The sequence below is a fragment of the Marmota monax genome, unplaced genomic scaffold (genome assembly GCF_021218885.2).
Source record: "Marmota monax isolate L192 unplaced genomic scaffold, Marmota_monax_Labrador192_F-V1.1 WCK01_AAM20220418_F8-fsc00001, whole genome shotgun sequence".
Taxonomy (NCBI): Eukaryota; Metazoa; Chordata; class Mammalia; order Rodentia; family Sciuridae; genus Marmota; species Marmota monax.
The window spans coordinates 18,518,522-18,536,710 of record NW_026693777.1 but is presented as its reverse complement, the minus strand read 5'-3'; the positions used below and the strand labels follow the sequence as shown (position 1 = coordinate 18,536,710).

Genomic DNA, 18,189 nt, shown 5'->3' with positions numbered 1-18,189 from the left:
GAATCTTCATACCGCTTTCCAGAGTGGTTGTACTGGTTTGCAGTCCCACCAGCAATGTATGAGTGTATTTTTTCCCCCACATCCTCGTCAGTGTTTATTGTTACTTGTATTTTTGATAATTGCCATTCTGACTGGAAGGAGATGAAATTTCAGTATAGTTTTAATTTGCATTTCTCTAATGACTAGAAATGCTGAACATTTTTTTTTATATATTTGTTAACCATTTGTATTTCTTCTGAAAAGGGCCTGTTCAGTTATGCACTGACTTACAGAAAGATGTATGGGCAAATAGGCTTATAAAAAGCATATAGTGTTATTTAGTGTGTGCACTTTCCTCACAGACATTTACTCTGCTTCTCATCCTACAGACTTGCTTTTTTGACTGTATAATAGATCTAGGAAGTCTTTTTCTGTTACATATAGATGACTTATCATATTTTTCCAACTTCTGACACATAATATAATCTTTAGAACTATCTTGACCCTTTCTTCTCATAGTAATTTGTGTGGACAATTAGAAGGTGAAAACAGGAAAAAATTTTTGTAAGCAAGTGTTTGTTGGTTCTGATGCCAGTTAAATATAAAAGGTTGTAATTGTTGACTTGAAAAATGTTCTCCTTAAAAATTAGACTGTTAAAAACACTCTTGGATCCAGTTCAAAGAACTTTGCTGGCATTAACACTCTCTGCCCTCCTTTCTCCTTATACACCACCCCCAATTATTGGCATTGCTGGAAATTAAATGTAACCAGGACTCCATGTATATATGCATCTGTTTTTCCCTTTTCCATATGCCTATGTCCTCCCTCTTCAATTGCTTCTGTTTAGCACTTAAATTCCCAAATTAATTCAAGAAGAAAATTTGAAATCTATAAAATGAGGGGTTTAGGTAGTCTTTTAGTGCTTTTATAGCTCTAGTATTTTACTGTTATTGAAATAATTTTTTCAGAGAATACATTCTGATAAACTTTTTTCTGTGTTTGATTTTGGTTATTGCTAGTTATAAATAACTTAATAATATTAAAATAGATGAAACTTGTGCTACTTATTTGTCACTCTTCCTTGAAGAATATTTATAATGATCATTTAATGTTCAAAGAAAATTGTCAAAGGAGTTGATAATTGTCAAGCATTATTATTACTACCACTAGTATTATTAGACCACTAGTATCTGATATTTTTAACCTATATAAAGCTAAGGACTGAGTCAAAGTGAACAGGATCTTCTGAGAAAGTATATATAAGACATTTACTTTATTAATATGCTTTTGAATGTTCAAAAAGGTGCCATCATATACCAGGAGCAAAAGTGTGGGAGTCAGGAATTGGAGAATTAGTCTCAGCCCATCACTGTCTCACTCTGTGATTGCAGGTTACTCCTTGCTTTTAAATTATCCCATCTGTAACACACAGGAACCTATTTCTGACTTTTAGCTTACCTAATGATATTTTGTGAAATAATGAAGATAACCATAACCATTTAATTTGTGTTCCTCAGTAAAGATTCTGTACAAGTGACTGGCAGTGGTAGGGTGGTTAGTATATTATTAAGATAGTTCTTGAAAGTGCGAAAAATACCCAGAATAGATCACTTAAAGTTTTTCTTTCTTTTAAGCCAGCAAAGAGTGTGCTATATTAGGTAGAACAGTACTGAAAACATACAAAAACAAAGGTTTGTGATGTTCTAGGAGCCAATCCATGATCTATTTAGTTCTTTTCAACTTAATGTTCTACGTTATTTGCTGCCTTTTACAAAAGTCAATGGCCCAGGTTTTGTTTTGTTTTTGTATTCTAGTCCACCCATGGGGATTGAACCCAGGGGTGCTCTATCACTGAGCTACATCCCCAGCCCTTATTTATTTTTATTTTGAGACAGAATCTCACTAAATGACTGAGACTGGCCTTGAGTTTACAATCCACCTCCCTCCGCCTCATGAGTTGCTGGGATTACATGCCCAGCTTTTTGATGTTTTTTTAAGGTATATTTGGATGTTTATGTTTGTTCAGATTATTCATGAGGTCTGTTATTTAGATAACCCTGGATTAGAAAATCATGTAAAATTTCACTTTTACTTGAATTCCAACACTCTCAGTACATATATCCTATAAGATTCTCTTTTTAAATTCCTCTTCTCACCTTCTTGTGATTGGTTGCTTCTTTTTACAAAAATATGTAAAAGACATGCTTTTTGAAGAACACCTGCTGGAGTTCTTCTCTATATGAGACACCAAACCTTTTCTCTATAAAGGGAAGACAATTATGAACAAAAAGAGATATTTATTTGAGGAAACCATTTAAAGAACTCATTCTTTTCTCACTGTCGTTCTTTCCAAATGGATATCACCCCTGGTATGAGAATTCTTTTCAAAATTTGGTGTCCAGCTGGTGAAAAAAACTGACACTCAATTGCATGAAGTCCAGCAGCGTTTCCTGTGTTTTGCACATCTGGGGACTATTCTGTTATGATGTAAAAATATTAAATATTACAATATCTAAACTATATATTTCACAATCAAATTATTTATAAACACATATGAAACTGTTCTAAGTATAACCTGTACTCAAATGAAATGTCATGTTTATAACCCAGTAGGGAAACTACTCTGGAATGCTTCAGACCAGGCTCAGTGCAGGCAAGACATTTTGAACTGATAGTGTAAGGAAGGATCTGTTTCCTTTTTCAGCAGTCTCATCTGAACTTAAAAAGATGACTCATGTTTGATTAGTTACAAGTTTAAGTTTGTTCCAGTTTTCATGCCAATGGAACATGTTTTCTTTCTATCTATAGATTTAGTAGAGTTGGTCTTGGAATATGGATGTGTAAGTTTCATAGTTACTTTTTAAATTTCTCTTGAACTTGAGAAGTCAGATCAGTTAAGTAACCAACAAAGGCAGTTTAGAGAGGAGAATGTTGATTTGCTTTGCATCTTTTTTTTTTTGTCTGTAAATGTAAACTGATTTGTAGCTTTGAACTTAAAAATAAATGAAACAGTTTAATAGCACTGTAGGAAATTTGTGAAATGGAGAGAGGGGAATGAGCTGGGTCTTGAAGAATATATAGTTCTTGATATAGTCCATATTGCCCTTTGGACATTTTTTATTTTGTGTTATTGTTGTTATATGACTTCTTAGATCATTCTGCCTTGGTGAAAAGAGTTGGCTAGTTACTCTCTAACTACATTGTAATCTTAACACATTGCCTTGCTTTGCCTTAATTTCTCCATGACAATGGCTATACAATTTGAGATTTATTTAATTTATTGGAATTAACCCTTTTAAAATTGTATAGAACTGGCTTTTAATATGAACAAATTTAAGATTAAAGATAGCCTTGCATAATAGTGCATTCTTCTGCCTTTAAGAAGGGCACTACCTATATATAAAATAAAAACAATGATTAGGTTTCTAAGACAGTTTGAGTGTCTTATGCATGTTCTAGCTGGTTATAATCTTAACCATCTGGTACTCAGCATCTGGTTTATCCGTGAGACCCCTATAATTAACCGGTAGTGCTTCTTGGTCTTGTCTTTTAGGAGGATTTATAGTTTACCTCAGGTGGTGTCTGATAGTAGGGAGAAGACTGAATAACTAGCTCTTTTAACTAGAAAAAAATGTCTCATTGATACCAATATTGTTGAAAAACGATGTAAAAATAATTTTCTTTCTGCATTTAACATGATTGACAGCTATACTGTCTGAACAACCTAAGATATTCAAGTTTCTTGGGTGTGTTTTAGTGTTTTAGGACACCTGGGAAGAACTGAGCCTTTAGAAGGGACAGCTTTGTGATGTGTTCTGAAGTGTTATGCAAGAGAGAATTATTAGGCCAGGTGCCTTTCATGTCTATATTTGCCAGAGAAAAAATTATAGAGACAAGGGTTTGCCTCAGTAAAAGTGCTCATATTTTCCAAGACAAATTGACTCCCCCCCTCCTCCGCAGCCATGGAGATAGAACCCAGGGCCTTGCACATGCTAGGCAAACACTGAATTCTATCTCCAGCTCCTTTATTTTTTGAGACAGGGTCTAACCAAGTTGCCCAGACTGATCTTGAACTTCAGTCCTCCAGCCTCAACCTCCCAAGTAGCTAGGATTATAGGTGTGTGTTACCACATCCCCCAAATGACTTCTAATACATGCAAGAATCCAAATACTTTATATGTAATCAATATCAAAAGAAGGTGACCTGGTCTTCTGATTGGTTATTAACCTGTTACACATTCCTGTTGCCATGTTCTGCTTACACTGAATTTATCAGAGAAATCTTGTTCAATAAGATTTTCTGAAATGAAGCCTGCCAATTACATTAGACTCTTTGGTTTGGAACCTTATTGAGAGTTACCTGGGCAACCAACTCATTTGGAAAATTCTTCCCCTCAAATTTTGCTTAAAATCTGTGACCTCTAATGGGAAGGGAATGGTGAAAGCAACACTAAATTTGTAAGCCCAACTTTCCCCCTAAAACTTCCTTAGTGATCAAATTGCCTTGTATGAATATATCCCAACAAGGGTCAGGGATTGTCTAGTTTCAGGACATTTTATCTAAACATTCTTCTAGGGACAGAAGAATTATCCTAAAATTCTTCTCTTATGACTAGATCCATAGAGATCAAAATTATCAACACAGTGATGACAGTGTAATTAGCTATATCTATCAACAACATCTAATCAGTCATACCTGAGGCCACTTGAAAGGTTGGTCCACTGCTGGCTCTGCCTTAACTGTCATTAATGATCCTCAGGGTTTTGGACTGAAGTTAAAAAAAAAAAAATGGGCTTAAAACTAACCTGGAATCTACTTTGCACTTTTGGGTAAATAGTATGCTAAGATAGGAAAGTATATCAAAATAAAACTCACAGATAGGATAGATTGTAAAAGAATGAGAAATTGGCAGTGAGAAGTTTGAGTGAATAAGAGGCTGGGGTTGTGGCTCAGTGGTAGAACGCTTGCCTAGCAAGTGCGAGGCCCTGGGTTTGATCCTCAGCACCACATAAAAAATAATTAAATAAAGATATTGTGTTCAAATAAAAAATAAATATTAAAAAATGAACTTTGAGTGAATAAAACAAAACAAGTGCTTGCTGACATCAGGTTTTTTAAAAAATTGCCTAAACTGTTAAAATGGATTTATTCATGCTAAACATTCACATTATATAGTTTTATTCTTTTGTACTTCTCATTTGATGAAGTTTTCAAACTGTGGTTTGCTGGAGGAGGAAAACCCCAAACCCACACCACATAGGACAAATTGAATTACAAACCTGGTGTGGTCCTTTACCTCAATTAAATCTAATTTGTGTTATTTTAGTCATCCTGGGTGGCAGCTGTTCTGCGTAAAAGACCACAAACATTTTCAATGTAAGAATTTGTCCAGATTACAACTCCTTAAGATTGGTATTATCCTATTTATACTTTGAGTGGCAAAGTTAGAGTTTAATTTGGTGTATTAGGATTCTTTTAAAAGCTGAAAATTTAGTTGTTCTTTGAATAGACTTTTATAAAATTGAGCATTCAATGCTTATTTTAAATGTTGATTTTTAATAACTTCATTTTATTATTTTTTATGCTCAATTCTCTTAAAATAGCCTCAGTTACTTTATGCAGTCAATTATCAATTTGAGGACAAGGGAATGCAAGTTTTTAGATTTTGACATTCTAAACCAAAACCTAGGATAATGTTGAAAGAAATCCATGAAATAATATAAATTCCAGATTGTTCAGGTCAGTATAATTGAGATGGAGGTTTGACCAGGATGGAGTATGAAATGTAGTGGAATTTATAGAAATGAAGACCACAACACCCAGTTGAGTTGTAAAAAAGGTAACACAGGAATCACTTATTTGAATGATGGCTAACAATTGATACTAATGGGTCATTCACTCTATTTTAAATTAATATTGTTTTTTGAAGATTGATCTTTTCAACAAAACACTTGTTTAATTCACTATTACTACCTTGGATAGGAAAATGACACTTAAGTGTCTTAATGTAAGAAGTGAAATCTGCAGATTGCATAGGGGAATATATGTAATAGAAGGACTTTGACTCATTTTCTAAGATGGACAGGTGGGATAATACTAAATTTTAGGGAATTACAATGAAGAGGTACTATCTGATAGAGACATAAATGGAAGAAAAATCTTGATACTTTAAAAATGATCTATGATGTATGAATATATTTAATTTTCAATTAGCTATTAAACATCTGCTGTGGACTAAGTATTGTTAGAGGTATTGTGACATCAAAGATGAATAAGCTACAGGAACTTTTCAATGTAGCTGGGAAGCAAACAGGTAGCTAATAATATTTAGCACCATTCGGCAGGTGATGTGATAAAAAATTTGAATAAATTTATACTTCTTATTTTGTTGTGGGGAGAGTGTAGGACTGAAGTTAGGTACTAGATCAAAACAGAAGTAAAATTTTATAAAAACCCTCACTGCCATATGTGAGACTTATACCTTTCACTAGCCATTTAATCAGTTACTAGTTAACCCACACAGTTAGACTTGTGGTGTTTATCAGGCTGCCTGTGCTTTTCTCCTATTCACTTTTTAAGGAGGAAAACAGCAATTTGACCATTAACAGTAATCAGTTTCTTGTACACAATCTAATTTTTATTATTCATGACCTAAACCAAATTAAATAACATTTAAAAAACCATTTTATCATGCTGTATTACTCATTTATATCTGGCGCTACCTATCTACTATTTGTTGAAACTTTATTTTTTTGGTCTTTAGTGGCAGTGCACATCCTCAGTTCTCCTGCCTTTCTTACCTTATTTGGGGTCCCTTCTGCTGACTTTATGTATATATTAGTTATCTATTGCTAATAAATTATCCTAAAATTCAGCAGTTTAAAACAATGAACATTTGTTATCTCAGTTTCTATGGGTCAGTAATATCCTGTTGTATTCGAATGTGCATGATAAACAATGACATTTATAAATATTGTTGAATGCTGCATAAATGGATGCTATTATTCAAGTCACAACTGATATTATTTCACAACTACATGGCTTACAATATTTATTTCCATGCCCCACCCCGCTTTTTTTGTACTAGAATTGAACTCAGAGAGGCACTTCACCACTGAGCCACATCCCTAGCCCTATTTTGTATTTTATTTAGAGATAGGGTCTAACTAAGTTGCTTAGTGCAACACTGTTGCTTTGAACTTGCAATCCTCCTGTCTCAGCCTCCAGAGCCGCTGGGATTACAGGCTTGCGCCATTGAGCTTAGTTCCATGATCTTTTTAAAACAACCCTTTCTAAAGCATTTCAGTCCTCAGCACTCAATTTTCTGAAAATCTCTAACGTCCCTCACAAATAATAATCGTGACTCTCCTTGGCCTAATCTTCAAGTTTATATCCTCGATGTTCAGCATCTTCCCTAAGCCAGTCCCCTGATCTTACTTAGTTCAACTGTGTTTAACAAACACCTACTTAAATTGGTCACTTACACCTTGGACCAAACACCATCTCCATCCCTAATACTGTGTTCAGTTTTACTTTGCTTTTTCCTTCATGGTAATGATTACCTTCTTTGTCTTTCCAAATCTTGCTGATTTTTTTTTTCTTGTAGATGGACACAATATCTTTATTTATTTTTATGTGGTGCTAAGGATCAAACCCAGTGCCTCACTCATGTGAGGCAAGCTCTCTACCTACCACTGAGCTGCAACCCCAGCTCCAAATCTTGCTGATTCTGTCTGTTCCAGTCTTATTGTGTTCCTTCTACCTCTTTTATAAAGCCACTTTGCACTTTTCTGGGCTATTTAGCCTTTAATTTTAGAATTCCTGCTATACTAATGCTAAATACTGAACAGTTTATCCCTTTATTTTTAATTAGTTTAACTGGGTTAATTTTCCTTTCCAACTAGAATTCCAATTTTGTGGGAGCAAAATCTTATTCCTTCATATGTACCTATTGTCATGTGCAGAGTACATGTGCAGAGTACATGTTGGCTGGTTGATTAAAAATTAGAAATCTTGATTCAGCTACAAATTTCTTTCTTTTCTTTCTTTTTTTTTTTTTTTTTGTGTGTGGTGCTGCTGAATGAGTGATATCTCTCAGAGCCATTCATGAGGACAAACTGATTTCAGAATAGTTGGGAACTACATTTCATCATTTTCCTCAAGAAGCATTGCTATATGAGGAGATTAATTTTTTAAAAAGTTCCCTCTGGCCAACTATCAAAATTGGCTTTTAGCCTTGAACTATCAAAGCAAAAGTTTCAGAGTTGCCTGGAGCAGAACAGGTACTAAGTAGCAAGCAATGCAGGGTCTCTGATCCCTATTCTGCTTCAGTTATGGGCCTGATCAAGCCCTTTGGCTTAGATAAGTAGAAAAAAGGAATTTATTTTTATCTTCTCTCTCTCTTGAAAGTTTCATGGATTTGATTCACAAAGAAAGGGCAAATTACTGAAATTTGTGTCAACATCTTATTATTATTGACTGAGAAAATTTAAAATCAAGTGATAATATTAATCAAAATATAGGTACGCATACAGCCTGAAAATAATGTGGCTAATTGTGTTCCGTATCATTCTTGGTATATTGAGCACCAGCCCTGGAGAGTGAGGCCTGAGAGTCTGTGGGAAGGGAAGCTCCTTTTGGCAACCTTTAGTTTGGTGCCTTTACTAAGATATAATTCCATTCACATTATTAGTTTCAATAACAATATTTCCTTGTTGTTTCTTCTTCTTCCTCCACCTCTCCCTGTCTTCTCCCTCCTCCTTCTCCTCATCATCTCTAATTCTATTTAGGGTTGGTTTTGGGATTATTTATAATATCAGTCTGTGATTTCAGTTATTATTTGCACATTTTTGGTTTCCATGTGGTTGAATTACTTGTGTTTATATATTTTAAAAAATTCCCCTCCTGTTGTTTGTATGTGTAGGTGTATCAGCCAGGATTCCTGTTTGGAGTGCTGGAGCACTTTGAGTTAGAGAAAGTAGAATGGTTAAAACTCTCTCTCTCTCTCTTTTTTTTTTTTTTTTTAAGAATTTCCTTTTTTTCTTTTATTTAAATATTTTATTAGTTATTGATGGACGTTTATTTATTTATATGTGGTTCTGAGAATCAAACCCAGTGCCTCACACATGCTAGGCATGCACTCTACCACTGAGCCACAACCCCAGCCCCTAAAACTCTTCATTCTTTCTTTTGATCCTTACAGCTCATGATGTTTGCACTATATCCTTCAGAAGACAAAGCCCATCAGCTGCATATACACCTGGTTACTGCACAGATCACTTCAGTTAATACCTCCTGTTTGCATCATGTCTTTGAGATCCCCTGAACCTGTGAGGGACTCCTCATGAGGCCACCGGGCAATACTCTCTCTGACTATGATATCTCTTCATTTTCTTCTAACTTGTTCTATACACCGCACATGTGTCCCACTTCTCTACTCAGTGGACACTACCTGGTATATGTAAAAGGAAAAGTAGAAGTGGGAGGAGAGAGGGTGAAGGAGGGTCAGAGACAGACTTGAAAAAGCATGTGGAAGATGTATGAGTGTTACCCTCAGAGGATTCTACTTCCTTCCCCAACTGCTGTTCTGTCTTGTGCTTATCACCACCACATCAGTATTTCTATGAAGAGTTTTAAATAAAGATTAAAGTCATTTGCATTTCAGTCCTCAGCACTCAATTTTCTGAAAATCTCTAGTTATATCCTTAAGATCAAATCTCACGGTTTTTACTTGGTTTCCATCTTCCTTGGTCACTCTGCTGAATTTTTGATAAATTTGAACATTCCCTTCTGGAAAAAAGGGAAAGATTTATTGAATACAACTTTTGCCACATGAAACTTTGTCTGATCAGCCTCACTTGAAAGTTCACATTTTATTGGATGGCATTTGCAGATTGTTCTCCTTTCCCTACAGCAGGACTGACAATATGAAAATGCTTCCATATGCTAAAAGCTATTTTACTAAAGCAGGAGAAGAAAAATGGACTTTACTGGCTAACCATCATATAAACATGAAACTCCAATGTGGGCAGATTTGGAAATGGAAGTGCCTCAGAGTTCACTGTAAACAACTCTGTAGCCCTGAGGTCTCACTACCATTGAAGATGATGTGGAGAGTTGTTTTTACCTCACAAGAGTGATTCTTAAAAGTACAATTATGATTTGTATATAACTTTAAAATATTTAATTAAGTGTGTTTAGTTAAAACAGAGTTTTAAATTCTAATTTTGAATAGGTATGAACATTTGAAGTAAATAAATACTTAAAACTTTCAGGTTATTTATGTATTTTAAGACATTTCAATAGTTACCTCTCTGGTCTGTCTCCCCAACCCCTTATGCCTGAAGTATAGAATAGTCTTCTCCCTTATCTCCCTAGCCTTAGTAGTTCTCTTTTTTAACTTTTTTTGTGTGTGGTGCTGGGGATTAAACCCAGGAGCTCCCACATTTAGGCAAGTGCTCTGCCCCGAGCCACACTCCTGGCGCTGTTACTCTTAAAACTTCTGTTACCTGGCTCTACTAGGATATTTTAGTACTGGGGATTTAACTCAGGGCCCTTTACCACTGAGTTACATTCCCAGCCCCCACCTTTTTTTTTTTCTTTTTTAGTTTTTCTTTTTGAGACAGGGTCTCACTAAATTGTCTAGGCTAACTTCAAATTTGTAATCTTCCTGCCTCAGCCTCTTGCCTGATAGGATAATATTTCTAAAATAACTTCATGCTTTCTCCTATCAACTGATGTCATTTATTTTAATCTTACCAATATTCTTTCAAACCCTGACTTATATTTTCCTTTAAGGAGTCTTCATAATAATCTTATTGGATCCTATTTTCCATAGTACTTTTGAACTAAGCTCTTTCTCCATTATTTTTATGTTGATTTGTTTATTTCTTGTCACTTTTGTTTTTGTCTATTCTTTTGTTTTCTTCCTAAATGGAAATCAGTGTGGTAGAAGATCTTGTAGTTTTTCTGAATGGAATCTAGAACACTTCTGAGGACATAATAGATGTTAAATATATACTCTGTTACTGCATGTTATCAAGTTTAAAATTGTGGCTATTTAAATTACATAAATTTTTGAACAGAAATCCTGAGTGAAGATAACCTGCACAATGCTTGATAATTAGATTATAGATTGTAAAATAAGTTCTGTGAAGTCCATACTGTGCCTTCTTTGAAGGTTTATTGCTTAACTTTTAGAATTGGTGGTTTTCTCTCTTAAACTGAGAAATAGGTCTGGCAGATCGACTTACTAACGGTGGCCTCTTCAGTCTTTCCTGAATGTCTGTATTCTCTATCTTTCTAATTAACTCTTGCAAAAGAAAAAATAAATGGGATTTATATTGTTAAAAAATAGAAATTTCTTACTGGGCATTGTGGCACATGCCTATAATCCCAGTGACTCAGGAGGTTGAGGCAGGAGGATTACAAGTTTGAGGCTAGCCTCAGCAATTTGGTGAGTTCCTAAGTAACTTTGTGAGACCCTGTCTCAAAATAAAAAAATAAGGAGCTCTGGGGTTGTAGTTCAGTGGTAAAGTACTCATGGGTTTAATCTCCAGTACTGGGGGCGCGGGGAGAAAGAAAGAAATTATTTTTTTAAGAAAATTATTTTTTAGGTATAGTTGGACACAATACCTTTATTTAATTTATTTATTTTTATATGGTGCTGAGGATCAAACCCAAGGCCTCGAACATGCTAGGCAATCACTCTACTGCTGAGCTACAAGAAAGAAATTCTTTATTTTTATCACTGTAGCATCTTAGACCAAATAAATAAACAACAACTTTTAAAAAGAATGTATAGTTAGAAGACTAATACTACCTGATTTCAAGATTTATAAATCATAACTCAAGGTAGAGTAGCAGTATTTAAAAAAAAATTTTTTTTTGGTACCAGGGATTGAACCCAGGGGCACTTAACTGTTAAGCTGTACCCCCCCCCCCCATTTTATTTTGCACTTTGAGGCAGGGTCTTGCTAAATTGCTTAGGACCTCACTAAATTGCTGAGGCTGCTTTTAACTTGCCATCCTCCTGGTAGAGTAGTATTAATTATTAATGTTTAATGTAGAGATAGGGAAATTTTTCTGTGGAACAGAACGGAGACTCCACAAACACCAACATATACATGGGCAACTTAGTTTTGACAAAAGTATAAAGGCAGTTCACTGGAGAAAAGCCAGTCTTTTAAATTGTAACAGATGGTACTGAACCAATTAGATATCTATGTGAAAAATAAATTGTATAATATTTTACACCATATAAAAATTAACCCAAAAATGGAGAAATAGACTAAAATGTAAACCCTAAAACTATAAAACTTCTAAAAGAATAAATAGAAAGATGGGCCGGAAATGTAGCTCAGTGGTAGACACTTGCTTAGTATGTATGAGGCCCTGAGTTTGATCATAGTATCAGTGGAAGGGGGAAGAGCAAATTGGAAATTTTTTTTGTTGCAAAGCTTTGCTATATATGCCTCCAAAGGCTCAGCTGATAAAAAGACAGATTGATAAATTGAACTTCATCAAAATAAAAAATTTCAGATCTTCAAAAGAGAATGTAAAGATTTGTCACAGACTGTGAGATAATATTTGCAAAACATAATAATGTGATAGAGGACTTTCAGCCAGAATATATAAGGAATTTTCAAAACTCAATAAAAAAACAAGCCAACAAAAACAGAAAAAAGATGTTAGCAAACATACCACCAAAGAAGATACATGGATGGTAAACACATGAAAAGGAACCCAACATCATTAATTATCATGGAAATGTAAATAAAAACCGCAATGTTTTTATTTATACAATGCCTATTAAAGTTAAAGTGAAAAAAAAATCTTATAAAAGTGTTGATAAGTATGTATGTGGAGGAACTAAAACCCTGCCATCTTGCAGGTGGGAAAGTAAAAAATAATGACAATGACAGTATTACGTTTTGTAAATGTCAAATGGTATGATTGGTAGTTTATTAAAATGTTGAACATATATCTACTATATGATCCAGCTATTCCACTTAGCTTTTTACCCAAGATAATTGAAGGTATAGAAACAAAAACTTATATACAACTGTCTTAGCAGTCTTATTTGTAATAGCCCCAAACTGCAAGTCACCACCAGGTCCATCATCAAGTGAATGAGTAATAAACTGTGGTATAGACATACAATGGAAGACTACTCAGTATTCTGTGTTGCCCAGGCTGGTCTTGAACTCCTGGGCTCAAGCAATCCTTCTGCAGCAGCCTCTCGTAGCTGGGATGACAGGCATGTACCACTGAGACCAGCATCACCTAGGCTTTTTTTGGGGTGTTCTTTTTTTTTTTTTAATTTTAGCTTAAATGTTCATTAAGCTAAAAATACATTTTGGAGAAATTAAAAGTTGCTAGTATTGTATAGTCAGTTCCTATGATCCATTCACATGGTAACATTTTGCTATTTTTTTTTTGTCTCTTAAGTGTGTGTGTGTGTGTGTGTGTACTTTTTACTGTACTCTTGTTCTGAACCACTTGGTAGTAAATGGCAGAGATTGGGACTCTTTATCCTAAATACTTTAGTATATGTCTTTTTTTTTTTAAAAGAGAGAGAGAGAATTTTAATATTTATTTTTTTTTTAGTTTTCGGTAGACGCAACATCTTTGTTTGTATATGGTTCTGAGGATCCAACTCGGGCCGCACGCATGCCAGGCGAGCGTGCTACTGCTTGAGCCACATCCCCAGCCCCAGTATATGTCTTTTAAGAACAAAGACATTCTTTTACATAAGCATGGTATATTGATCAAATTCAGTATTATATATTGTTAAATTTGCCTATCTTCCCAATACAACTTTTTTAGCAGCTTTTTTGTGTCTTCTATATAAGGATTGGTAAATAGAAATTTCATTGTCATATCACTTGTGTTTCCTTAGTATATTGTCTTTTTAAAAAACACTGACACTTATTAAAGGCCCAGAATTTTGTATAATGCCTCATATGGAATTGCATAATTATTTCCACTGTACCTTGGTTCTTTTTCTTGTTGTATTTTAGTGCTGTGGGTATGCACACGTGTATACTGGTATATACCTGCATGCTATACTTTATTTAGGTTTATGTTGAGTCTTTTCTAAACTAGATTATAAATTTTTATAGATAGATAATTTATCCTATAATTTTAGTTTCCATACTTTCAGGCACATGTAATACTTAATTTGTAATAAAAATTAAATATATTTAGTAAGTCAAAAGTTCTTACATATTTTGTAGTTTAAGGGGAGAGAAGGACATATCAGATTAATGAATTTAAGAGTAATTAAAGATGTCAAAGAGCACCAATGTAACAATACAGGCATTATGTTTTGTTTTATTGAGTCTTGAAGAAACTTGAATAGTCCAAAGTGTAATATCATATACACACAAAACACTGAATTCTGCACTAATTCACATGTTATTTCTTTTCATCATTCCTTTGAGGAAACCCTTTGCAATTGTTGACTTCCTTTCCATATACATGTTCCAAAATAGCCTTCCCATCTGACCTGGTATTTTAGCAGACAGTGAAATTGGAATGAAACATCTTAGACTTTTTAAAATATGTTTCTCAAGACTAGAACTCTCAGGTTGTCAAGAAGAGGTCTTTTTTAAAATTTTTTTTTGTTGCTGTTGTAGATGGACACAAATATCTTTATTTTTATTTATTTTTATGTGGTGCTGAGGATCGAACCCAGGGCCTCGTGCATGCAAGGCAAGCGCTCTACCACTGAGCTATAACCCCAGCCCAAGAAGAGGTCTTTTATTATCAAATAAATGTGGTTCTAAGAAAATGACTCAATCGAAGTTTTTAAGGATGAGTACAGATAGGACGTTGTTCATATTGAAGTCAGCATCTGAGAAGGTACATTGTAGCCTTTTAGAGGCTCTGGTTTCCCTGCAGCTCATCTTTTATTTGTTAAGGTCCATAATAAACTTGAATTTATTATTCAGGATTATTTAGGATTTTTAATCTCTTAGCATTCAGGAACTCTTAAAACATTGTGTTTAAATTTTTTTTTTGGTAGTTGTAGATGAACAGAATGCCTTTATTTTATTTGTTTATTTTTATGTGGTGCTGAGCATCGAACCCAGTGCCTCATGCATGCTAGGCAAGCGCTCTACCACTGAGCTACAGCCCAGCCCAAAACATTGTTTTCTTCTGTTTTAAAGAAGAATGTTTAGTACACAGGTTTTCTTAGTATTGACTTTCATAACTATCATCTGGGGCGGTTATCTCAGTTGATTTTTTATTTCTGAAGGCCTATTCTAACTCTACATTTACCTGAACTTACTGAAGAACTCCTCATTACTCAGCACATACTTTTGTGAAGAGATTCTTAGGAGTAATGGCTGACATTCTCCATATTGTGGTTTGTCTGTTGTGTATGTGCCTGTGGATAACTTGGCAATCACTCCCTCAGCAAAATACCAGCCAGTGTGGTTCAGCCAAAGTTTAAAGGAATAAAATAACTGCAACAGAAGGGTTTTCTTTCTTTTTTTTATATAATGCTGAGTGATACTATTCTTGGTTCTTTTTTTATTGAATTGCTTAGGTAGCAGGTAGTGTTTCATTACCATAGTTGGTATTAATAACAAAACAAACAACCACCAGCAAATGGGAATACCAGGTAATTCAGATTATCTACTTTTCACATATGAGGCTAAGAACTCTTCTTTTAACTAAAAAATGTGTGCTTAGATCAGATTCTGATTTAGAGAATGAAAAACAACATATTATCTGTTCTTTCTAGGATCAAGTTTAATGGAAAACTGGTGGTTTACTAATTTTTTCACACACATAATTTGAGAATATTTTTTATGTTTGTCAATTTTTTTGAAAGTAGGGTTTGGGGGCTTATTTCAACTGCAGTAGGAGGAGGTACTGATTCACCAAATTGTGTGAATTAAAGGCATGATCAAGGAATAGGCCATTGAAAATGATGGGCCTGCAGTATTAAAAGTGCTTTGATCTTCTGTTTTGACACGCTGAGTTTATCTTTAATTATATGTGATGACATTTGATTACTATACACTTAGACTATTATAATGTGGTTTGTAAAATGTAGTTTATAGTATGTAATAACTTCAACACCCGCTTTTTTTTGTACTTATGAGTATGCAGAGTGATGTTTTAGTTTTGTTTAAATGAAAACTGTTGGACTTTTGAATTAGCAGACATTTAAAAAGTAAGATATTTAGTAGTCAGGCAAAGTCTAGTTCCTGTAAAGTAAGGATTAGGAGTGTTCCTGTGACACCTGGTGTCTTATTTTACAGAGGTTAACAGAATTATCTGTGGCGATTTCCTGATCTTTCCACTAACTTGCTGCTTTACTTCAGGTAAATCACTTAAGTTCCCTGAACTTTTGAAAAATGAAAGCCTTAGACTAAATGATATCCAAGGTTTCAGTAATGAAAGTATGCTTCTCCTATTCTAGGATGTCTGTAATGGGCATAGTGTGCATGACATACAATAGAATTTCCAGACACTTTTTTGGGGGTGGTGGTGCTGGGAATCGAACCCAGGGCCTTCTGCATATGAGGCAGGCACTCTACCAACTGAGCTATAGCCCCTCCAGACACTTAAAAAAATATTTTTGTTGTAGATGGACACAATACCTTTATTTATTTGGTGCTGAGTGAGGATTGAACCCAGTTCTAAATGCTTATGAGGCAAATGTTCCACTGCTGAGCTACAACCTCAGCCCCTTGAGACATGTTTTTTAAAAGAAGAATATTTTTAAAAAATTATTGTGTCAGTTAATGATTTTTGGTTTTGCGTTTTGATGTGGAAATGAGGTACTGAAAAAAGGAAAAGAACAATGACTTTTCCAACTTCCAGGGAGGGGCAGTAGGGTAGTGGGTTACCCTGCTGTAGGCAGCAGGTATAGACAGCACTTTCAGTTGGAATTTCCTATATTATGCCAGTATGTTAATCTTTTGGATCTGATACTTTTCTTTGAAATTGTCTGCTTTGCTTGCATTTACATGTCCAGCCCTGGATTTACCCCAATTTAGGCAATTACATGTCCCACTTCTGAAAGGTCTTTAAAAGTTTGAGTCTAATTCTAATTCTCTAAGTGAAATGACGAAGTTATTCTTATTTTTCAAATAGTAGATAGATATAATAATTTGACCTTTAAAACATTGAATCAAATTTGCCAATGTTTCTTATGGCAAAAAACAAAGCCAAAACTAACAAATCCTCCAAGCCCAGTGACTATTTCCAAAGCATTACTTGGGGCATAATATTCCATGTGTCTCTATCCTGAGTTTGCTCATTTTTGCCATACCCCAGTTCTTTTCTTTCTAAGAGGTAAAAATCTTATATTGTAAAAAGTCTGTTGCATAGAAGTATTAGGTATGATTATTTACTGCCTAAGAACTAAACAGTGGTGCTTTGGTTTGGATTTATTTACTGACTGGTCATAGTAGGTTTTGCCTATAATGAGTACTTTGAGATTTTTTTGAACTAAAAGCATACAACTATATAGAGTTTGTGCCAAGTAAATGACACAGAAAACCCCAGAAAGGTATGATATTACAGTTGCATATCAAATTATTCTTTTCTGTTCACAGATTATAGTTGTGTTAAAATTTTATTAGCTTTTATTTCTTTCTGGAGAGTATGTAAAAGTGAAGCCTTACTAGAAATCATTACATGGTAGTTAACTGTGGACCATATACTAATGGAGAAGAAAAGTAATCCAGATAATCCCAAACATTAGATAACTATTGCTCCTCTTGTTTGGTTCAAAGAACATGGGGGAAAAGCAGTTAGGAATCAGAGTTGGGTGTTTAAATCTGGAAAACCCATTTTTGGTATATCCCCTGCCACAGCTCTGCAGCCTGGGCAAGATCCCTGAGATGGAATCCTAGGCAGGAAGATGATAGGGGAAAGAGCAGATTACAGAGCCTAAGGCAGTAGCACCTGAGGTTCTCTTTCTTGTTTACTATAGCTCGTGAGTATGAAGTGAACCTCAGTAAAATTCCAGATTAGGTCATTTAGCAGATGGTTGTTGAGTACTCAGAAGGAAAAATGATGATCTCTGGGAGCCAGCCTGAATTTATTTTTTTTTTAAGTTATGGTGGATTAAGATAATTTCATTCTTCTTTAGAAATTTGTTAGACTGTTGACCATACCATATAAGTGCTTGAATTTTATAAATCTTTTTGACATGGTTTATCTTATGATATCACTGTAGGCA

General features: G+C 34.6%; 1 protein-coding gene and 1 non-coding gene across 6 annotated transcripts in view; one reads left to right on the top strand and one right to left on the bottom strand.

Annotated features, from left to right (window-relative positions):
* Positions 1-18,189, top strand: part of Rad51b (RAD51 paralog B) — a 573,606-nt gene that overhangs the window by 118,534 nt on the left and 436,883 nt on the right. The gene's annotated exons all lie outside the window — the stretch shown is intronic.
* On the bottom strand, positions 16,483-16,555 carry Trnam-cau (transfer RNA methionine (anticodon CAU)). Its single transcript has one exon. It is a non-coding gene; the product is annotated as a tRNA-Met (tRNA).